Raw genomic sequence first — 23739 nt, forward strand, 5'->3', positions numbered from 1 at the left:
TTGATGCAACTGGTAAAGCTGAAGGAAATAGATGCGGCTTGTGCAGCCAGTGTATTGACGCAGCTGGTATAGCTGAAGGAGTTAATGTGGCTTGTGCAGCCAGTGTATTGACGCAGCTGGTATAGCTGAAGGAGTTGATGTGGCTTGTGCAGCCAGTGTATTGACGCAGCTGGCATAGCTGAAGGAGTTGATGTGGCTTGTGCAGCCAGTGTATTGATGCAGCTGGCATAGCTGAAGGAAATAGATGCGGCTTGTGCAGCCAGTGTATTGACGCAGCTGGCATAGCTGAAGGAAATAGATGCGGCTTGTGCAGCCGGTGTATTGACGCAGCTGGTATAGCTGAAGGAGTTGATGTGGCTTGTGCAGCCAGTGTATTGATGCAGCTGGCATAGCTGAAGGAAATAGATGCGGCTTGTGCAGCCAGTGTATTGACGCAGCTGGTATAGCTGAAGGAGTTAATGTGGCTTGTGCAGCCAGTGTATTGACGCAGCTGGTATAGCTGAAGGAGTTGATGTGGCTTGTGCAGCCAGTGTATTGACGCAGCTGGCATAGCTGAAGGAGTTGATGTGGCTTGTGCAGCCAGTGTATTGATGCAGCTGGCATAGCTGAAGGAAATAGATGCGGCTTGTGCAGCCAGTGTATTGACGCAGCTGGCATAGCTGAAGGAAATAGATGCGGCTTGTGCAGCCAGTGTATTGACGCAGCTGGTATAGCTGAAGGCGTTAATGTGGCTTGTGCAGCCAGTGTATTGACGCAGCTGGCATAGCTGAAGGAGTTGATGTGGCTTGTGCAGCCAGTGTATTGACGCAGCTGGTATAGCTGAAGGAAATAGATGCGGCTTGTGCAGCCAGTGTATTGACGCAGCTGGTATAGCTGAAGGAGTTAATGTGGCTTGTGCAGCCAGTGTATTGACGCAGCTGGCATAGCTGAAGGAAATAGATGCGGCTTGTGCAGCCAGTGTATTGACGCAGCTGGTATATAGCTGAAGGAGTTAATGTGGCTTGTGCAGCCAGTGTATTGACGCAGCTGGCATAGCTGAAGGAGTTGATGTGGCTTGTGCAGCCAGTGTATTGACGCAGCTGGCATAGCTGAAGGAAATAGATGCGGCTTGTGCAGCCAGTGTATTGACGCAGCTGGTATAGCTGAAGGAGTTAATGTGGCTTGTGCAGCCAGTGTATTGACGCAGCTGGTATAGCTGAAGGAGTTGATGTGGCTTGTGCAGCCAGTGTATTGACGCAGCTGGCATAGCTGAAGGAGTTGATGTGGCTTGTGCAGCCAGTGTATTGATGCAGCTGGCATAGCTGAAGGAAATAGATGCGGCTTGTGCAGCCAGTGTATTGACGCAGCTGGCATAGCTGAAGGAAATAGATGCGGCTTGTGCAGCCAGTGTATTGACGCAGCTGGTATAGCTGAAGGAGTTAATGTGGCTTGTGCAGCCAGTGTATTGACGCAGCTGGTATAGCTGAAGGAGTTGATGTGGCTTGTGCAGCCAGTGTATTGACGCAGCTGGCATAGCTGAAGGAAATAGATGCGGCTTGTGCAGCCAGTGTATTGACGCAGCTGGCATAGCTGAAGGAGTTGATGTGGCTTGTGCAGCCAGTGTATTGACGCAGCTGGCATAGCTGAAGGAAATAGATGCGGCTTGTGCAGCCAGTGTATTGACGCAGCTGGTATAGCTGAAGGAGTTGATGTGGCTTGTGCAGCCAGTGTATTGACGCAGCTGGCATAGCTGAAGGAGTTGTGTGGCTTGTGCAGCCAGTGTATTGATGCAGCTGGCATAGCTGAAGGAAATAGATGCGGCTTGTGCAGCCAGTGTATTGACGCAGCTGGCATAGCTGAAGGAAATAGATGCAGCTTGTGCAGCCAGTGTATTGACGCAGCTGGTATAGCTGAAGGAGTTGATGTGGCTTGTGCAGCCAGTGTATTGACGCAGCTGGTATAGCTGAAGGAGTTGATGTGGCTTGTGCAGCCAGTGTATTGACGCAGCTGGCATAGCTGAAGGAGTTGATGTGGCTTGTGCAGCCAGTGTATTGATGCAGCTGGCATAGCTGAAGGAAATAGATGCGGCTTGTGCAGCCAGTGTATTGACGCAGCTGGCATAGCTGAAGGAAATAGATGCGGCTTGTGCAGCCAGTGTATTGACGCAGCTGGTATAGCTGAAGGAGTTGATGTGGCTTGTGCAGCCAGTGTATTGATGCAGCTGGCATAGCTGAAGGAAATAGATGCGGCTTGTGCAGCCAGTGTATTGACGCAGCTGGCATAGCTGAAGGAGTTGATGTGGCTTGTGCAGCCAGTGTATTGACGCAGCTGGCATAGCTGAAGGAAATAGATGCGGCTTGTGCAGCCAGTGTATTGATGCAGCTGGTATAGCTGAAGGAGTTGATGAGGCTTATGGAAACCAAGGAGGGGCTTGGTACACCGTGGAGCAGCTATTGCAGTCGGAGGAATTGTTGTGTACAAAATAACAGCGCTAGATGTTGTGAACATATTATGAAAGACAGGTGGAACGGATTGTGTTAAAGTATAAAAAAGAACAATTTATTAAAACACAGCTGATATTAAAATCATGCAGATAAATCATAGATAAATTCTGAAATGAATTGTAAACGAATCTCTGAAGCAACAAAATTTGACACAGATATAGTGCTGTAATTGTAAATATCAGGGCAAAGGGCCTGATTCAGAGCCGGACGCTATTTGCGCTCGCTCGTTCAGAAAAAGGGGCTGGCTATTTAAATGAACCGTACGCTCTTTGCGGTCTGTTCATGCCTCTATGTCTGAACGAGCGAACAAAACATGCGAACGTAATTTTGAAAAAAACGCCCCCCGGCCGCTCGCATCATACGTCATGTCCGCTATTTATTAGATTAATCGAGTACATCGAAAGGCGTCTGAACTGCTCGCTATTCTTGTGGTTGGTTTTTCCTACCACAATCATGCGAGCAGTTCTGACTATAAAACAACCAAGTGACGTGGTCAATGACGCTGTTTTGTTAATTATGCACACCCTTAAAACGCCCGTTTTGACCTTTAAGCACGCCTGCGTTCGGATCTCCACTCCCCGTTTTCAAGCACCTTCCCCTGTTACCACCCACAAACGCCTCATTCTGTCACTCAAAATAGCAGGCATTCGCTATTTAGCGAGCACACGATTTTCGGCCGCACTGACTGGTTCACGCATGCGTATTAAAATCCGTACGCATGCGCAGTTGTGTGAACATCGGTAGGAACGAACGAGCGGCCGCTTACGAGCGGCTCTGAATCAGGCCCAAAGTTCTCCCAGTTCAACAGACACCTTTTCCTAATGATAGCCTTGACTGCATGGCAGGTATTACTATTGCAACACTTGAATGCAGTGGAAAAAACACAGTCTCGTATATTTACCACTTGAGTCCAACCTACGGGATTACTAGCAGAGGTGATCCTGCAAGATAGTAGTCCCTTATTGTGGATGAGCTTTGTGGATACGCTTGCTGCGTTCAGGCGGTGATTCACTGCAAGTGGAGCAGAGTTTGCCAAGAAGGTTAAAGGAGGCTTGGTCCAGGTGTATAAGGATGATATGGAGAAATCCCAGTAGATGAAGAAATATTCAAGCAGAAATGGTCCTGACGTGTTTCTCTGTGTGTCCCACAGCTTTATCAAAGGAACTGATGTGGCCTGGAGGCCAAGGTGCGGCTTGGTTCGCCGTGGAGCAGTTACTGCAGTAGGAGGAACCGATGTGTGGCTAGGTACACTGTGGAGCGGCAATTGCAGCCTGAGGAATTTAAGCAGCCAGCAGGCCGAAATACGGCTTGATAGCCGTGGAGCAGTTATTACCGCTGGAGGAATAGTTGTGACCTTGAGGCCGTGGTGCGGCTTGGTTAGCCGTGGAGCAGCTATTACAGCTGGAGGAATAGAACCTCCAGGAAATGGATTGACAGCATTATTGGACAGAATGTCCCACTTTGGTACAGCACTGCCGGACAGGGAAAGACTACTTAATTTAAAAAGTGACCATTTCTAATAAAGGTTTATTATAAGTATGAGCCAGTTAAGTGGTTAATGTGAAAGAGTAAATCCTGATAACATACATGCTGCAATAAAGAGCATAAAAGGGAGTGTCACAATAAAAGAATGTAATAAAAAGGGAATCAATAAAAGTGATAGTGAAAAACTGGTGGCTGGAAGCCTGTAGGTGGCCATGCAGTCTCAGCTAATAACACCTGGTGGAGCAGAGAAAACTATTTGTGAATGAGAAGTACAAAAACAGGGAAATTTGAATTTCACATTAAAAATTAAACAAACCAGCATAAAATTTTGAGCGGCGATAATTAATGGGTGTCCGATGGAGCAATTCAATTGTTTGGGCACCAAAAGCACCAGGTTTAGCTACGCAAATCGACTAAGCCCGTCTGCCTAGGGCGCCCAGAAATGAGGGTGGCTGTGGTACTTGCGCCCGATTGGAGCAACAATTGAATTGTTCGATTTGACATCCTTTACTAACAGCTGCGATAAAATCAATTGAATTCCCCAAAGTATATAATAATTCTCTATGGCCTGTCCCACCCCTGTAATGGTTCTCACTGCTAGGGAAACAGGACAGACCTAGTGCCGAAGAGGAGGACGTGTGTATGCAGCCGGGGGTGGTGGGAGGCAGAGCATTAGACAACTGGACAGGGAGGAGGAGCAGGGACAGAGGGGGGCGGGGTTGGGGATATTTGAAACCTAAAAACATAGAGGGCCTGATTCAGACCCACTCACAAGAGCTATGCGCTCGCAAGCGGGTCGATGGTTGTTCATTGCGCACGCACGGCGTGCGCAATGAGCGTGCGCAAGCCCCGTAGCAAGAGAGAAATTCTCTCGCTCCGGGGCTCGCTACAAACGGGGATGTTGATCCACAGTTCGCCCCATTTTGTAGGCGGGGGGGTGGCTGGACAAACTGAGGCGTTCCTGGAGGAACGCCTGCCGTTTGTGGGCGGCCCTACTGACATCACCAGTGATGTCAGTAGTGAGCTTCCGGCTCTATTAGAGCCGGAAGCTCACTGGGGCTTGCGGCAGTCGAGACCCTACAACAAGGGTCTCGTCGCAAGCCCGATGGTCGCGTTGATCGCGACCATCACCTGGCCACTCGCAAAAGCTGTGGGTGGTCACCCACAGCTTAGCGAGCGGCCAGGAGGCCGGGGTTTTTTTTAAAAAGTGGACGCCCCGATTCAGAGCGAGCGCTCGCTTTTTGCGAGCAGCTCTGAATCAGGCCAGAATTTGACGGCAGATTAGAGCCACTTGGCCCATCTAGTCTGCGAAGTCAGGATAGGGTGGACCATGGTGACCTGGCATATAGTTTTTTTCTAGAATATAGTAAAAAATATGAAAAAAAAATGTACTCCCTACTAAGAGGAGTTTCATGGGGATACCTTCAGTATCCCGGCACAGGGGATGCGGGTGCTCAGAATCCTGGCGCCGGTATCTCAAACACTGGAATGCTGAAGGTAAGTAGCAGGGTTGGGGGGTTAGGGTTAGGCACTAGGGGGAGGGTTAGGCACTAGAGTGGGAGGTTAGGTTCAGGCCTGAACTTCAGTCACCGGGAAGGGTTAGGGCAGGGAGAAGGTTAGGATACCTACCGTTAGGAGTTTGCTATCCTAACCCTGTCGGGATGCGGTATCGGGATTTTGACTGCCGCGATCCCAAGCATCGGCATCCCGTACCCATCCCATTTCATGATCTTATATAAGAAAATAAATAAATAAACTAGGTGAGGCTTAGGGTTAGTGTTAGGATACAGAAAAGAAGGGTTAGGGAGAGAAGGGGGGGGTGGCGGTTAACATACTTACCGAACCTTTGTCGGGATCCTGAGCATCGGGATGCTGCTGTTGGTATATGACAGCTTGCATCCTGAGTGCCGGGATTTCATACCGATTCCATTTCAAATAAGTTGTTTGTGATACTTATATCCAGGTGTTTCACCATCCCTAACAATTAGGGATGTGCGCCGGACCATTTTTGCCGGATTTGGATTTGGTTCTAATTCGTCGTCCGGCTTTGGATTTGGATTTGGATTTGCCAAACTGCGGTGACTGGCTTTGGATTTGGATTTGGATTTTTTTACAAAAATTGACAAAAAAAGCTAAAATCACATAAATTGGTCTTTTTTTTCTTCCTAGAGTATTATTAACCTCAATAACATTAATTTCCAGTCAATTTAGACCATATCACAGCTTATAATATTGTTTTCAACATTATTGGCCAAAGGTTGCAGTGAGCTGACTGGTTACTAAGCGACAAAGCAGCGGCACAACGACACAGACACCACAGTATAAAGCACATCTATGACACATTGCCACACAGCAGTGGCAGAAATGAAAAGTAGTGCACCCACCCAGTGGGGTACGGCCAGCAGAGTCACAGTACTTGTTTACAAAGTGGGCTACGGCCCTAGGAGTCACAGTGCACAATCTTATTAGCATTACACCGCACATAGGGCCTGATTCACATTACACCATAAAGTAGTGTCTCTTATTTATGTTACGACACACAGTAGTGCCCCTTTTACACAATGCCCACAGTAGTGACCCTTTTACACAATGCCCACAGTAGCGGTGTCCCTTACACAATGTCCCCCAGCAGTGGTGCCCCCTATGCAGTCCCCTTAGTAGTAGGGTCCACTATGCAGTGCCCCCAGTAGAATGCCCCCCAGTAGTATGCCCCCCATTAGCAGGCCCCCCCCAGTAGTATGCCCCCCATTAGCATGCCACCCAGTAGTATGCCCCCCATTAGCAGGCCCCCCCAGTAGTATGCCCCCCATTAGCATGCCACCCAGTAGTATGGCCCCCCCAGTAGTATGGCCCCCCAGTAGCAGGCCCCCCCCAGTAGTAGGCTGCCCCAGTAGTAGCCCCCCCTGTAGTATGGGCCCCCCCTGTAGTATGGCCCCCCCTGTAGTAGGCTGCCCCAGTAGCAGCCCCCCCCCAGTAGTAGTAAGCCCCCCCAGTAGTATGGCCCCCCCCAGTAGCAGGCCCCTCAGTAGTATGGCCCCCCCAGTAGCAGACCCCCCCAGTAGTATAGCCCCCCCAGTAGCAGGCCCCTCTGTAGTATGGCCCCCCCAGTAGTATAGCCCCCCCAGTAGTGCAGACCCCCCCCAGTAGTATGGCCCCCCCAGTAGCAGACACCCCCCCCAGTAGTATAGCCCCCCCCAGTAGCAGGCCCCTCTGTAGTATGGCCCCCCCAGTAGTATAGCCCCCCCCAGTAGCAGACCCCCCCCCAGTAGTATAGGCCCCTCTGTAGTATGGCCCCCCCAGTAGTATAGCCCCCCCCAGTAGTATAGCCCCCCCCAGTAGCAGACCCCCCCCAGTAGTGCAGACCCCCCCCAGTAGCGCCCCCGGCCCTTGCACCAATTAAAAAATAAAAACTTACCTGTATCCCCGCTCCCGCGCCGTCCGCTCTGTCACACGCTGAGGAGGGAGCCGGAAGACGGAGCTCATGTGTGAGCTCCAGCCGGCTCCCTCCGTGCAGCAGCCAATGAGAGTCTGTGTGACTCTCATTGGCTGCTGTAACAAACACACAGCTGCCGCTGGCGGCTGTGTGTTTGTGTCTGTGTAAGGCTCTGCCCTACACGCGAGGAGACCTGATGTCGGATTCTCTAGTGAGAATCCGACATCAGGCGGCCGCCGTTCGGCCCCGAACGGGGATCCGAGTCAGGCGGTGAACACCCGAACAGGGTTCGGGTGGACTCGGATCCCCAATGTTCGGAGCGGTTCGGATTCCACAGAATCCGAACCGCTCATCTCTACTAACAATTATACATTCTCTCATATAGGGTTGGCCATTGACGAACACACCCCATGACCTGATGGTGGGGAGTCAATTGGAAAAAGGGGGATGGGTTTTTTGACGTTTTTTCATCTCTGCCATCGATGGTGGAGAAACATCAGACCTCCACCGTCGATGACAAAATCATCGATTATCGGTAACAAACCATTGCTGTTTGCTAGCCGTTTATGGTATTCCCTATCACAGAATGCTTTCAAAACAAACCTTATGACTCTAGTGACAGCACTACTTGCCAAATATGTTATAGTTTATGTTGGGTGGGTCATCTCCACTCTCCACCAATGTAAAGACATCACCACTCAGAAAATATATGGTTCTATTTACAGGCCATTGTATAATGCCTCTTGTGTATAATATATTAGGGGGGGAAGTTATATAAATTGTATAAACTGTCACAGGAGTTGTTTGTTTTTAACTTGTCATCAATTTCCTAACGGGGCTGTTGTTTTAATTGACCTCAGGTGAGTATAGGGAAAATGACATAGAAACATTGCTCAGACTTTCCATCTAGTCGGACAGTGGACTGACAGCGTTACACACTCTTCACGTGAGTTTTTGTCATATATGTATACATAATACGTCTGCAGAGAGTGTTTGTGTATTCTGCGGGGCGGGATCTGGCGTCCCTGGTGGAATGAATGCGGCCATTGCTGGTGCTGGTCTGTGCCGCCTCCCCTGTAATATATACTTCCTCCAGCAGCAGCAGCACAGGCACAGCCAGCCCAGCCAGCGTCTACTCTAAGCCGAAGACTGAGCGCTACACGGACCGAGGCGTCTCTCGGCTGCACCGCACCGACACACATTACCGGGTATGTGCTCAGAACCTCTGTCTGTCATTAGTCTGCGTTCTGTACAGTACAGATCTGTTCTCTTTGCTATGACAAGGCATGCAGAGTAGCTGGCTGTAGCTTTCAGTTAATACTTTTGGGATTAAAGAAGATTGCAAAACAAGGTCAGAAGCACTGCAGAGTCCTTATTGGGGTGTGCCTCCTGTATGTTACTGTATCCATGTTTCTGTAAGAACAGTATAGAATGTTGAAGATAGCAAGAATGTCTCGTCCGGGATTTCTCAACCAGTTGACATAAGGTCACAGTTACGCGTGTGTGTGTGTGTGTGTGTGTGTGTGTATATATATATTTTCATATTCTAAATTGCTGGTTATCTTTATCATATTCGTTTAGAGAGTTAACTGGCACTTGCATTTTTTTAAACTTGAGCAAACATAAAGGGTTATGTGGCAAGAATATGGTTAAGAATGTTCTATAGTGTCTGCTCACATCGACCTTGATCCAGATAGCATTGTAGTTTGCTTGTGCGACAATATTAATCTGCAGTCTTGCAGCCTGCAACACTGACTGTAATCTAATGTAATAGGTGACACACAGCTGCCTGACAAGTATGTGTGATCTCAAAGCAGTGGAGTGAGAGCTACATTGGTGATTATATTGTAGTCCTTTGAAGGGACCACAAGAAAATGGTAGCTAGCTTAAATATTACATAAACTTTACTATAGGAAGTGGAAGCTCTTAGCAGTTATGACAAATGTCTCAACATTGTGAAAGTCGCTGTGGGGATAGAAGTGTGTGGACTGGCCATTCCAACACACACACACACACTCTTGCCTTGTCCCTCCCAGGGCCGGATTAAGGTCTGTGGGGGCCTCTGGGCAACAAACTTGTGGGGGCCCCTATATACCACCGTTTCTTGGCACCCTAGGAACATTTTTTTTTCTTTCTATTCACCTTAATGCCCCCAGTAGTAATGCCCACTGTAGCAGTGCCCCCAGTAATGGTCCCCCCTATGCAGTGCCCCTTATATAATGCCCCCAGTAGTAGTCCCCCCCTATACAGTGCCCCCAGTAGTAGTAGTCCCCCCCCCCCTATTCATTGCCCACAGTAGTTGTCCCCACTATGCATTGCCCCCCAGTAGTAGTCCCCCTATACATTGGCTCTAGTAGCTTTCCCATGAAGCAGCCCCAGTATGCAGTGCCAGTGCCCACTTACACACACGCACAACACAACTTACATGAATCTCCGCTACCTGACGCGACACGCGACCGCTGCGGGGGGGGGGAGCCGGCAGGCGGAGCTCATGAGTGAGGTCCAGCCGGCTCCCTCCATTAACGCAGCAGCCAATGAGAGTTTGTCTGACTCTCATTGGCTGCTATAAAAACCACACAGCCACTACCTGCGGTCCCAGGCTTACTGTTGTTGTTGTTGTTGTTGTTATTATTATTTTATGATTCTCACTTGAGGAAGAAATGGCTCTAAGGGGGCTAATTCAGTACTATTTTCAAGACAACTTGTAGTCCTAAACATCACTGATTTTCCTGCACAGCCTATAGCTAAGAAATTAATGAGACCGCAAGCTTAGAGAGGAGGAATGGGGCCATTGAATAGTGGTGGCGTTGCTGCCATCACATGGTAACCATTTCACAGTATTGTGGTGCGCATATGCAGTGAAGTTTGTACATGCACAATGAACTCTTCTGAGTTCAGTGGCTACAGTGATGTCTGTAGCCATCGGAAAGATGCGTGTGATGCAGGGCCGAAACTAGGATATCTGTCACCCGGTGCAAGGCAGCAATTTTGCGCCCCCTCCCTTCCTGTACCTGAATTTTGTCCTTGCTCCTCCATAGGGCAGTGCACTACTCAGACATCCCTGGTATAGTGACTTACAAAATTCCACACACCATAATGCTCATTACACATTATGCCACACACTGTAATGCCTATTACCAAAGTGCCACTTACATATTTGCCCGACACCATTTTATGCCCCACAGTAAGGCTTCTAATTACTTTAAAATTACCTGCTCGTTGTCAGGGGTTTTATGCTCATTACCATTTCCATGCTCGTTGCCAGGGGGTTTATGCTCGTTGCCAGGGGGTTTATGCTCATTACCAGGGGTTTCATGCTCGTTGCCAGGGGTTTCATGCTCGTTGCCAGGGGTTTCATGCTCGTTGCCAGGGGGTTTATGCTCGTGGCCAGGAGTTACATGCTCGTTGCCATGGGGTTTATGCTCGTTGCCAGAGGGTTTCATTGTCCTTGAAATGGGGATTCGTGCTCATTGCCAGGGGGGTTTAAGCTCATTGCCAGGGGGTTTAAGCTCGTTGCCAGGGGATTTCACGGGAGAAGATGCTACTTTCAGCATCTTCTCCCGGCAGCACCAGTGTTCCCAGCACTTCCGGGAATGCTGTGTGCGTTGCGCTAGCCTGACACTAGAGGTCCTGTAGGACCTCTAGCATTTGTCTCCTCCTTGGTGGTGGCCATTTTTGGATGGCCGTTTTCAGCAGAGTCCATGCGGACGGCTAGTCCGCATGGAATCTGCTGAAAACGGCCATCCAAATATGACCGCTGCCAAGGAGGAGACAGACACTAGAGGTCCAGGCTTTGGCGGCGGCCATTTTTGGATGGCCGTTTTCTAGATCTGCAGTCCCAAGCCACTGCGAGTCAGGCTTTTTTCACCCCCTGCATTCCGGCACCCGGTGCACGTGCACCTCTAGCCCCCCCCCCTAGTTGCGGCCCTGGTGTGATGTGTCAGCTATCGCAATCGCAGAATCAAATGGAAAAATAATTTCTACTTCAGGGTCCATAGGGTATCCACAGGATACCTTGGGGGTATAGGTGTGACGTCAGTCGCAGGGCACCAAAGAGTTAAGCTTTCAGCCTCCCAGGATGCACTAGGTCCCCCTCCTATACCCCGCCCCCGAGCCAAGGCACCCCAGTTTAGTTTGGTGCCCGGCCGGAGTCGGGTGCACCTGTTGGAGTGGGGGCTAGAAGAGCCCCTGAAGCTTATTCTTCATGCAGCTGTGGCTGCACAACTGGATGAACAGCATGGACAGTCAGTCCTGACGTCCATGCTGTCTTCCCTACACCCCGCCGGTACCAGAACGCCGGTACTGATCCGGGGATGCTGGTGGGCGTCTGGGGTCACAGCTAGCGGTGACCCCAGATGCTCCGGACCATGGCCGGATTCAAGGGGGACAGAGGTAAGCAGCGGGGTCCCGCGGTGGGTCCCCGCTGATCACATGGTCCTAAGTCCCCAGGCAGGGGGCTCCCTGGGGACTGGCTGCAGCGTGGAGCCAGGCGACCAACCTGCGCTTCCACTACCCCCTGGGACAGCGGACCGCAGCAGAGCGGTAGCGCTGCGGCGTCCCAGGGGTTAAATGCATGCCAGGGGAGCGCGCCTTCCCTGTCTCACAGCCGGCGCCTCCCCCGCTGCACACAGCCCTCTCTGCATGCTGCCGACTGGTCCTGTGGCAGCGCTCCTCCCCCAGGCCAGCCTCCTCTCTGCTCCTCGGCGGCCATCTTCTCCAGAACGCATGGTGAACGCTGCTGGAAGCGCTGGAAGGAAGCATCGTGGTCTGGGTCCCCCCGCATACCTCTCCTCCGCTGTGGTCAGGTCTGTGTATGCAGCGCTGTGTCCTACCAGGCCCTGTGTCTGTGTAGTTGAGTGATCAGCGCTGTTAGTGCAGGAATTGTTATTTTTCTGCATTGTATGTGACTGTGCTAGCGCTGCTGCCTGTAATCTTTTCTCTCTAAACTGTCAGCTTTATTACTGTCCCTGTTCTTTCTGCTAAAGCCCTTGCGGTGCGGTGCTGCAGGGTGGTCTCTCGCCTATTTAATACTTAATTGGTGAGAGAGGTCACATACGTGGTGCCATCATGTCTGAAAGTGATTTTCCCCTCCGGCTACAGTGTACCACGTGCAAAGTACCGTTAGCGGAGGGGGAGGGTAGCGCGGAGGGCCTTTGCCGGCAGTGTTTGTCCATGGCGCGGCCTATTACGGTTACAGCACCGGTACAGGAGCCGCCCTGGGCTTGTTTCGCTCAGGCGTTAACAGCTTTAGTGGGCCAGTTAGCTCCGCAGCCCGCGTTTACTCCGATGGGTTTGTCCCAGCAGTCTGTGGTGTCGTCACCCATGCAGGGGTTCCCACGACAATTGGTGGTACCCCACAGTCTCCCTATTTCCCCGCTCCCGGGTTCTCAGGAGCCAGCGTGGGTTAACTCCCTGACGAGTTCTGTACAGCACTTGTCGGATGTGTTGCAAGGGGAGTCTGTGATGCGGTCTCATAAAAGGCCGGTGGCGTCTCTGTCCGCTCCTTGTGAGGATGACGAAGGGACGTCTGATGATGGGGAGATTCTAGATCCTTACGATCAGGAACCTCTCCATACTAAGGACGCTGATGCTAAGTCCAAAGTATATATTCCTGGACTTATTCGGGAGGTCCGCACAGCCTTGGTGATTGAGGACGAAGTTCCCCCAGCGGCTAAATCTAAGTATGCCTTTTTCAAAGATGTGAAGGGCGATGCCACAGTCTTTCCTCTTTCGGGTCAGTTGGTGGACCATTTAGAGGAGGCGTGGAAACAACCTGGCAAAAGATACCTGGCGGTGGCTTATCCGTTCGCGGATAATTATTTTGCGAAGTGGGAATCCCCTCCACAGGTGGATTCTCACGTGACCCGTCTTGTCCGTAGTGCCACATTGCCGATGCCATCCATGTCCTCCCTTAAGGATGCTACGGACCGCAAGGTAGAAATCTGCCTGAAGTCCGCTTATTCCCTTGCAGGGGGGGCAGCACGGCCGGCTATGGCCATTTGCTGGGTTGCCAGAGCGATGGAGCGCTGGGCGGATTCATTAGAGGCTTCTTTTGAATCCGACTGTCCGGCCGATCAGGCGGAGTTGATTGGCAATCTCCGTGATTCGGCCACCTACATCAACGAGGCGGCTCTAGACATTAGTACTCTGGTGTCTAGAATTTCTTCAGCAGCGGTAGCTGCTCGTCGCACCTTGTGGCTGCGATCCTGGAAGGCGGACGCAGATTCCAAGAAAGGTCTGGAAGCGTTGCCGTTTACCGGAGAAGTTCTCTTCGGTCCGGATCTGGATAAGATTGTGGCCACGCTGGCGGCAGCCAAATCTGCCTGTCTCCCGTCGGCCGCTGCTCCTTCTGGTTCGGGACCATCGTCCTTTCGGTCATCTAGGGCCCAGGGCAGGCCCAAACCACAGTCGTTTCCTCGACAGGCTGGCCCTAAGAAATCGGTCAAGCCCCGGAAGCAGGCATGGAGTACCAGACGTCCGGCCCCCAAGCCAGATGGCAAGCCTGCGGCCTGACGGTCCGGGCCTCCCTTTGGGGGATCCCAGGGTGGGAGGCCGCCTGCTACAGTTCGCCCAGTGTTGGTCGACTACTACGACAGACACTTGGGTTCTGGAGGTGGTTTCCCACGGATACGCCCTCTCCTTCCGGCACAGACCCCCGGCTCGCTTCTTCACCACGGGTCTCCCATCAGACCGGAACAAGGCTACGGAGCTGCGGAAGGTATTGCACACTATGCTCCAGGCTGGAGTTATAGTGGCGGTTCCATTCTCCCAGAGGGGCCAGGGTTTCTATTCAAATCTATTTTTGGTACAGAAACCCAATGGGTCATATCGTCCGATTCTCAACCTCAAAGCACTCAACAAGTCTTTGCGGGTCCCGAAGTTTCGGATGGAGACCCTACGGTCCATCATTCTGGCGCTGGAACCTGGGGACTACTTGGTGTCATTGGACATACAGGACGCTTACCTGCATGTCCCTATTCTTTGGCGCCATCAACAGTTCCTCAGGTTTGCAATCAGCAGCGACCACTTCCAGTTTCGGGCGTTACCTTTTGGCCTGGCAACAGCACCACGTGTTTTCACCAAGGTGATGGCGGTCATGGCGGCTTCTCTGCGGCTGCAGGGAGTCCGCATGTTGCCGTATTTGGACGACCTGTTATTGGTGGCAGGATCTCCAGAGCTCCTGTTACGCCACTTGGACCTGACCATTGCACTGCTGCAACGGCACGGCTGGCTAATCAACTGGCAGAAGTCCACTCTAATCCCGTCTCGGAGGATTCTGCATCTTGGAGCCTTATTGGACTCGGGACAGCAAAGGATCTTCGTGACGGAGGACAAGATCTCTGCTTTACAGTCAAGGGTGCGCAGTTGTCTGCACAACCGCCGGGTGTCCTTACACTCGGCGATGAGGTTACTGGGCTCCATGGTGTCGGTGTTCGACATGGTGGAATACGCCCAGTTTCACTCCAGACCTCTGCAGCACCTGATCCTGTCCAAGTGGAACGGGCTGACTCAGTCTCTGAAGTCCCAGACGATTGTGCTCACCCAGGAGGTTCGCCTGTCCCTTACGTGGTGGTTACAGACGACCCACCTCAACAAGGGACGTCCGTTCTGGGTTCCAAATTGGGTCCTGTTGACAACGGACGCCAGTCTTCGGGGCTGGGGAGCAGTTTCGGGTCCACACTTGTTCCAGGGCAGGTGGACGCCGACAGAAGCGGAGCTTCCAATAAATATCTTGGAACTCCGTGCGGTCTTCAATGCTCTCCAGCAGGCACAGCGGTTTCTCCAGGGTCGCCCGGTGCAGGTCCAGTCGGACAACGCTACCACCGTGGCCTACATAAACAGGCAAGGAGGAACTCGCAGTCGGGCGGCTCTCGTAGAGGTCTCTCGGATCCTGGTTTGGGCGGAGCGCAATCTTCCGGCCATATCAGCGGTTTTCATCCCGGGAGTGCTCAATTGGGAGGCGGACTTTCTAAGTCGCCAGGACGTTCATCCGGGGGAATGGTCCCTGCACCCGGACGTTTTTCAACTACTGGTGGACAGGTGGGGTCTTCCAGAAATCGACCTCATGGCGTCCCGGCACAACAACAAGTTGCCGGTGTACGGGTCTCGCACAAGAGACGAAGGGGCGTCTCTGGTGGATGCTCTGTCCGTCCGGTGGACGTTCCGGTTCGCATACCTGTTCCCTCCGGTCTCCCTTCTTCCACGGGTAATCCGGAAATTCAAACAGGAAGGAGGGACGCTCCTGTTGATAGCTCCCGCGTGGCCCAGACGGCACTGGTTCTCAGACCTTCAGGGTCTGTCCGTGGACATTCCTCTGCGGTTGCCGCTACGACCGGACCTTCTGTCTCAGGGTCCTTGCCTTCACCCGGACCTAACTCGGCTGTCTTTGACGGCGTGGCTGTTGAGACGGCCATGCTGAGGTCCCGGGGGTTTTCCAGCTCTGTGGTGCGTACCATGTTACGAGCTCGGAAACCGTCTTCCGCGAGGATATACCATCGCGTGTGGCATACGTTCTTCCAGTGGTGTCGACCGAGAGGTTATGCACCGCGGGAGTTTCGTCTGTCTCGGATTCTCGCCTTCCTGCAAGCGGGACTAGATCATGGGCTTCGCCTTGCTTCTTTGAAGGTACAGGTTTCGGCCCTATCTGTCTGGTTTCACCGTAGGATTGCTACAATCCCGGATGTGCGCACCTTTATGCAGGGTGTTCTCCGCATTCAGCCGCCCTTTGTTCCACCTGTGGCGCCTTGGGATTTGGCTGTGGTCCTGAGGGCTCTCCAAGGACCGCCGTTTGAACCACTGGGCTCAGTGGATCTTAAATGGCTAACAGCTAAGACTGTTTTCCTTCTGGCCATTGCTTCGGCCAGACGTGTTTCTGAGTTAGGGGCTCTTTCTTGTAGACCCCCTTTCTTGGTTTTTTATGGGAACAGGGCAGTGCTCCGCACTCGGCCCGAGTTTCTTCCCAAAGTTGTTTCCCAGTTTCATATTAACGAGGAAATAGTTGTTCCGGCCTTTAACTCACCGGGTCTTTCCGTGGGTGAGGCCTCTTTGGATGTTGTGCGGGCCTTAAGGACTTATGTTGACCGCACTTCTTCGTTTAGGAAGTCGGACGCTTTGTTTGTCCTCTTTGGCTTCCGTAAAAAGGGTTGGCCTGCTTCAAAGCAAACTTTGGCAGCCTGGATCCGTATGGCTATTTCTGAAGCTTATCTTCATGAAGGCCTACCGGTCCCTCCTTCTCTGAAGGCTCATTCCACTAGGTCTGTGGGTCCTTCGTGGGCAGCTCGAGGTGGTGCCTCGGCAGTTCAGATCTGCAAGGCTGCTACGTGGTCTTCTGTCCATACCTTCGTGAGGTATTACAGGTTTGACACCTTCGCCTCTCAGGATGCTTCCTTCGGGCGGCGGATTCTCCTTTCTGCACAGGAGCGTCCCCACCCTTAAAGGATACTGCTTTGGGACATCCCCAAGGTATCCTGTGGATACCCTATGGACCCTGAAGTAGAAAATATGAGATATGGTAAGAACTTACCCTTGTTATCTCTATTTCTACGAAGTCCATAGGGTTCCACAGGACTCCCGCCCTGTCGCACCTGTGCTGCAGATGGGCTTTGCTCTGGTCACCGGTTTTCCGTCTCCCTCTGGTGAGAATGTGATTCTTGTATGTGTCCAGATCTTTGTTCTCTCTCTTCCTTCTCCTCCTCCGGCCTATGGCTTGGTAACTAACTGAGGTGCCTTGGCTCGGGGGCGGGGTATAGGAGGGGGACCTAGTGCATCCTGGGAGGCTGAAAGCTTAACTCTTTGGTGCCCTGCGACTGACGTCACACCTATACCCCCAAGGTATCCTGTGGAACCCTATGGACTTCGTAGAAATAGAGATAACAAGGGTAAGTTCTTACCATATCTCATATTTTCCATTAATTGGGGAACATTCATGGGGTGCTACCTATTGGTTTATGATGCCATCCCTATTACAGGGGTGTCAGAGCAGAAATGCTAAGGGGTCTATTTACTAAGCAGTGTTAGGAGACAGAGTGAAAAGTGATAAGGTACCAGCCAATCAGCTCCCAACTGTCATTTTTCAAACACAGCCTGTGAGATGACAGTTGGGAGCTGATTGGCTGGCACCTTATCACTTTTCACTCTGTCTCCTAACATATTTGTTATGTCTCGGTCCCCATGTAGTTTTTCTGCGTTCCACAGGCCACATAAAATGACCTTGCAGGCTGCAGTTTATACATCTGTGCTTCAAAGTCAAGTCCTGTATTTGTGCAGCATGGCTGCTGTATCAGTGCCACATTACATCTATTGTACAAAAGAAGACCTGAACTGTGAATGTATATTCAAATAGGCCCGTGAGCATAATATAATATTTATGCATTCATGAGTACACTTCAAAAGATTATGCATTACAGGTGATGTGGAACTGATAAATACGTGTGTGTGTGTGTGTGTGTGTGTGTGTGTGTGTGTGTGTGTGTGTGTGTGCGTGTGTGTGTGTGTGTCCTTAACTTTATTAGCTATAATAGTGGGGCGGCGGTTTTGGGCGAGGCATTGTTCTATCATCCATTCTGTCTCACCTAAGCAGGCCTACGTTGGCTCTGCTTCTTCTTACCGAGTCGCTATAGCAGTGAAAGTACAGTATCGTGTATTTTCTACAGTGGTCTTCCTGTGGCTATATGTTGGCAGTGTTAATTTGCTGCTCAGAGCTGCATTGAAGGCATTCAGGTAGAGCCAAGGTTAAAACGTGCTCAGCTTCTATTAGCAGTCTGTGTTTATAGCTTCTAATGCAAATAGTCTTTTTCCAAGGCCGGGAGCAGCAGAATGATGAAATGGTGGTATTGTGACCTCACACAAGGATTTTCCTGCATGAGGAAAAACCAGACCTGCAGCCAAAATGTAATTTTCTTGACTCGCCTTTTCCTTTAACTCTTCACATATAGTATAGCAGGCTTAGTCCTGACAGAGACTGCACTATCTTCGCTAATGGCGGCTATTTATCTGGAGTAGGCTGGCCAGAGCTAAATTTGTTGGTAGAGTCAGGTTGATACATGTAATAAGCAGCTTAGTGTATCATCTGCAGGAGGGACCAGCTACATATTGTGCTGAAATTACCAGAGGTTAGGAAAATCTCCATGTTACAAGGAAGTTGTGTAAGCAACACAGTACTTGTTGGAGAACTCAAAAAGCTTGAAATGCATATTTCAATAAGTATGTTTTACACAAAATGAAAGGCAGCCATTTTGTGGAATAAAAATAATTGTGTGCATTCTATTAATTACTGAAACACTAATAACACTGCTAAGCATTAAGTACATTGTTCCTAGTAAACTGATGAGCTGTAATTTAAATATAGGGGCACAAAATGGCTGCATTTGTGTTATGGCAACAGGTGAGTTCAGAGAAGTGCACGCACATATCATTAACAAAATAACACACTAGCAATGTTTTACCCAAGAACAATTCAATATATTGATCTGTGTGATGTAAACTACTCAAACACCACTGCCAGAGTCTAGTGAATGTTACTAATCCAAACCAAATTTGATATATGTATTTTCTACTTCAGGGTCCATAGGGTATCCACAGGATACCTTGGGGTATAGGTGTGACGTCAGTCGCAGGGCACCAAAGAGTTAAGCTTTCAGCCTCCCAGGATGCACTAGGTCCCCCTCCTATACCCCGCCCCCAGGCCAAGGCACCTCAGTTTAGTTTGGTGCCCGGCCGGAGTCGGGTGCACCTGTTGGAGTGGGGGCTAGAAGAGCCCCTGAAGCTTATTCTTCATGCAGCTGTGGCTGCACAACTGGATGAACAGCATGGACAGTCAGTCCTGACGTCCATGCTGTCTTCCCTACACCCCGCCGGTACCAGAACGCCGGTACTGATCCGGGGATGCTGGTGGGCGTCTGGGGTCACAGCTAGCGGTGACCCCAGATGCTCCGGACCATGGCCGGATTCAAGGGGGACAGAGGTAAGCAGCGGGGTCCCGCGGTGGGTCCCCGCTGATCACATGGTCCTAAGTCCCCAGGCAGGGGGCTCCCTGGGGACTGGCTGCAGCGTGGAGCCAGGCGACCAACCTGCGCTTCCACTACCCCCTGGGACAGCGGACCGCAGCAGAGCGGTAGCGCTGCGGCGTCCCAGGGGTTAAATGCATGCCAGGGGAGCGCGCCTTCCCTGTCTCACAGCCGGCGCCTCCCCCGCTGCACACAGCCCTCTCTGCACTGTGCTGACTGGTCCTGTGTCAGCGCTCCTCCCCCAGGCCAGCTTCTCTCTGCTCCTCGGCGGCCATCTTCTCTGCAACGCATGGTGAACGCTGCTGGAAGTCTGGAAGGAAGCATCGTGGTCTGGGTCCCCCCGCATACCTCTCCTCCGCTGTGGCTCAGGTCTGTGTATGCAGCGCTGTGTCCTACCAGGCCCTGTGTCTGTGTAGTTGAGTGATCAGCGCTGTTAGTGCAGGAATTGTTATTTCTCTGCATTGTATGTGACTGTGCTAGCGCTGCCTGTAACTATTCTTCACTAAACTGTCAGCTTTATTACTGTCCCTGTTCTTTCTGCTAAAGCCCTTGCGGTGCGGTGCTGCAGGGTGGTCTCTCGCCTATTTAATACTTAATTGGTGAGAGAGGTCACATACGTGGTGCCATCATGTCTGAAAGTGATTTTCCCCTCCGGCTACAGTGTACCACGTGCAAAGTACCGTTAGCGGAGGGGGAGGGTAGCGCGGAGGGCCTTTGCCGGCAGTGTTGTCCATGGCGCGACCTATTACGGTTACAGCACCGGTACAGGAGCCGCCCTGGGCTTGTTTCGCTCAGGCGTTAACAGCTTTAGTGGGCCAGTTAGCTCCGCAGCCCGCGTTTACTCCGATGGGTTTGTCCCAGCAGTCTGTGGTGTCGTCACCCATGCAGGGGTTCCCACGACAATTGGTGGTACCCCACAGTCTCCCTATTTCCCCGCACCCGGGTTCTCAGGAGCCAGCGTGGGTTAACTCCCTGACGAGTTCTTTACAGCACTTGTCGGATGTATTGCAAGGGGAGTCTGTGATGCGGCCTCATAAAAGGCCGGTGGCGTCTCTGTCCGCTCCTTATGAGGATGACGAAGGGACGTCTGATGATGGGGAGATTCTGGATCCTTACGATCAGGAACCTTTCCATACTAAGGACGCTGATGCTAAGTCCAAAGTATATATTCCTGGACTTATTCGGGCGGTCCGCACAGCCTTGGTGATTGAGGACGAAGTTCCCCCAGCGGCTAAATCTAAGTATGCCTTTTTCAAAGATGTGAAGGGCGATGCCACAGTCTTTCCTCTTTCGGGTCAGTTGGTGGACCATTTAGAGGAGGCGTGGAAACAACCTGGCAAAAGATACCAGCCGCAGAGACGCCTGGCGGTGGCTTATCCGTTCGCGGATAATTATTTTGCTAAGTGTGAATCCCCTCCACAGGTGGATTCTCACGTGACCCGTCTTGTCCGTAGTGCCACATTGCCGATGCCATCCATGTCCTCCCTTAAGGATGCTACGGACCGCAAGGTAGAAATCTGCCTGAAGTCCGCTTATTCCCTTGCAGGGGGGGCAGCACGGCCGGCTATGGCCATTTGCTGGGTTGCCAGAGCGATGGAGCGCTGGGCGGATTCATTAGAGGCTTCTTTTGAATCCGACTGTCCGGCCGAACAAGCGGAGTTGATTGGCAATCTCCGTGATTCGGCCACCTACATCAACGAGGCGGCTCTAGACATTAGTACTCTGGTGTCTAGAATTTCTTCAGCAGCGGTAGCTGCTCGTCGCACCTTGTGGCTGCGATCCTGGAAGGCGGACGCAGATCCAAGAAAGGTCTGGAAGCGTTGCCGTTTACCGGAGAAGTTCTCTTCGGTCCGGATCTGGATAAGATTGTGGCCACGCTGGCGGCAGCCAAATCTGCTTGTCTCCCGTCGGCCGCTGCTCCTTCTGGTTCTGGACCATCGTCCTTTCGGTCATCTAGGGCCCAGGGCAGGCCCAAACCACAGTCGTTTCCTCGACAGGCTGGCCCTAAGAAATCGGGCAAGCCCCGGAAACAGGCATGGAGTACCAGACGTCCGGCCCCCAAGCCAGATGACAAGCCTGCGGCCTGACGGTCCGGGTCTCCCCTTGGGGGATCCCAGGGTGGGAGGCCGCCTGCTGCAGTTCTCCCGGTGTTGGTCGTTCACTACGACAGACACTTGGGTTCTGGAGGTGGTCTCTCACGGGTACGCCCTCTCCTTCCGGCACAGACCCCCGGCTCGATTCTTCACCACGGGTCTACCATCAGACCGGAACAAGGCTACGGAGCTGCGGAAGGTATTGCACACTATGCTCCAGGCTGGAGTTATAGTGCCTGTTCCATTCTCCCAGAGGGGCCAGGGTTTCTATTCAAATCTATTTTTGGTACAGAAACCCAATGGGTCATATCGTCCGATTCTCAACCTCAAAGCACTCAACAAGTCTTTGCAGGTCCCGAAGTTTCGGATGGAGACCCTACGGTCCATCATTCTGGCGCTGGAACCTGGGGACTACATGGTGTCATTGGACATACAGGACGCTTACCTGCATGTCCCTATTCTTTTGCGCCATCAAGAGTTCTTTCGGTTTGCAACCGCAGCGACCATTTCCAGTTTCGGGCGTTACCTTTTGGCCTGGCGACAGCACCACGTGTTTCACCAAGGTGATGACGGTCATGGCGGCTTCTCTGCGGCTGCAAGGAGTCCGCATGTTGCCGTACTTGGACGACCTGTTATTGGTGACAGGATCTCCAGAGCTCCTGTTACACCACTTGGACCTGACCATTGCACTGCTGCAACGGCACGGCTGGCTAATCAACTGGCAGAAGTCCACTCTAATCCCGTCTCGGAGGATTCTGCATCTTGGAGCCTTATTGAACTCGGGACAGCAAAGGATCTTCGTGACGGAGGACAAGATCTCTGCTTTACAGTCAAGGGTGCGCAGTTGTCTGCACAGCCGCCGGGTGTCCTTACACTCGGCGATGAGGTTACTGGGCTCCATGGTGTCGGTGTTCGACATGGTGGAATACGCCCTGTTTCACTCCAGACCTCTGCAGCACCTGATCCTGTCCAAGTGGAACGGGCTGCCTCAGTCTCTGAAGTTCCAGACGATTGTGCTCACCCCGGAGGTTCGCCTGTCCCTTGCGTGGTGGTTAAAGACGACCCACCTCAACAAGGGACGTCCGTTCTGGGTTCCAAATTGGGTCCTGTTGACAACGGACGCCAGTCTTCGGGGCTGGGGAGCAGTTTCGGGTCCACACTTGTTCCAGGGCAGGTGGACGCCGACAGAAGCGGAGCTTCCAATAAATATCTTGGAACTCCGTGCGGTCTTCAATGCTCTCCTGCAGGCACAGCGGTTTCTCCAGGGTCACCCGGTGCAGGTCCAGTCGGACAATGCTACCACCGTGGCCTACATAAACAGGCAAGGAGGAACTCGCAGTCGGGAGGCTCTCGTAGAGGTCTCTCGGATCCTGGTTTGGGCGGAGCGCAATCTTCCGGCCATATCAGCGGTCTTCATCCCGGGAGTGCTAAATTGGCAGGCGGACTTTCTAAGTCGCCAGGACGTTCATCCAGGGGAATGGTCCCTGCACCCGGACGTTTTTCAACTACTGGTGGACAGGTGGGGTCTTCCAGAAATCTACCTCATGGCGTCCCGGCACAACAACAAGTTGCCGGTGTACGGGTCTCGCACAAGAGACGAAGGGGCGTCTCTGGTGGATGCTCTGTCCGTCCGGTGGACGTTCAGGTTCACATACCTGTTCCCTCCGGTCTCCCTTCTTCCACGGGTAGTCCGGAAATTCAAACAGGAAGGAGGGATGCTCCTGTTGATAGCTCCCGCGTGGCCCAGACGGCACTGGTTCTCAGACCTTCAGGGTCTGTCCGTGGACAGTCCTCTGCGGTTGCCGCTACGACCGGACATTCTGTCTCAGGGTCCTTGTCTTCACCCGGACCTGACTCGGCTGTCTTTGGCGGCGTGGCTATTGAGACGGCCATGCTGAGGTCCCGGGGGTTTTCCAGCTCTGTGGTGCGTACCATGTTACGAGCTCGGAAACCGTCTTCCACGAGGATATACCATCGCGTGTGGCATATGTTCTTCCAGTGGTGTCGACCGAGAGGTTATGCACCGCGGGAGTTTCGTCTGTCTCGGATTCTCGCCTTCCTGCAAGCGGGACTAGATCATGGGCTTCGCCTTGTTTCTTTGAAGGTACAGGTTTCGGCCCTATCTGTCTGGTTTCACCGTAGGATTGCTACAATCCCGGATGTGCGCACCTTTATGCAAGGTGTTCTCCGTATTCAGCCGCCCTTTGTTCCACCTGTGGCGCCTTGGGATTTGGCTGTGG

General features: G+C 52.1%; 1 protein-coding gene and 1 long non-coding RNA gene across 2 annotated transcripts in view; both read left to right on the top strand.

The window, feature by feature from the left end:
• The window catches only part of LOC148477687 (uncharacterized), a 366671-nt gene extending 362829 nt beyond the window's left edge, over window positions 1-3842 (top strand). The window contains exon 6 of the long non-coding RNA XR_015872485.1: window positions 3634-3842. This is a non-coding gene — a long non-coding RNA (uncharacterized LOC148477687). The remainder of the gene's footprint in view (window positions 1-3633) is intronic.
• A 4594-nt stretch (window positions 3843-8436) lies between these two features.
• The window catches only part of ANXA11 (annexin A11), a 77042-nt gene continuing 61739 nt past the window's right edge, over window positions 8437-23739 (top strand). The window contains exon 1 of the mRNA XM_088456365.1: window positions 8437-8609. The gene's annotated coding sequence lies outside the window, so the exon portion shown is untranslated. The remainder of the gene's footprint in view (window positions 8610-23739) is intronic.

This window comes from Taudactylus pleione, unplaced genomic scaffold, assembly GCF_031769625.1.
Source record: "Taudactylus pleione unplaced genomic scaffold, aTauple2 ptg000699l, whole genome shotgun sequence".
NCBI classification, from domain to species: domain Eukaryota; kingdom Metazoa; phylum Chordata; class Amphibia; order Anura; family Myobatrachidae; genus Taudactylus; species Taudactylus pleione.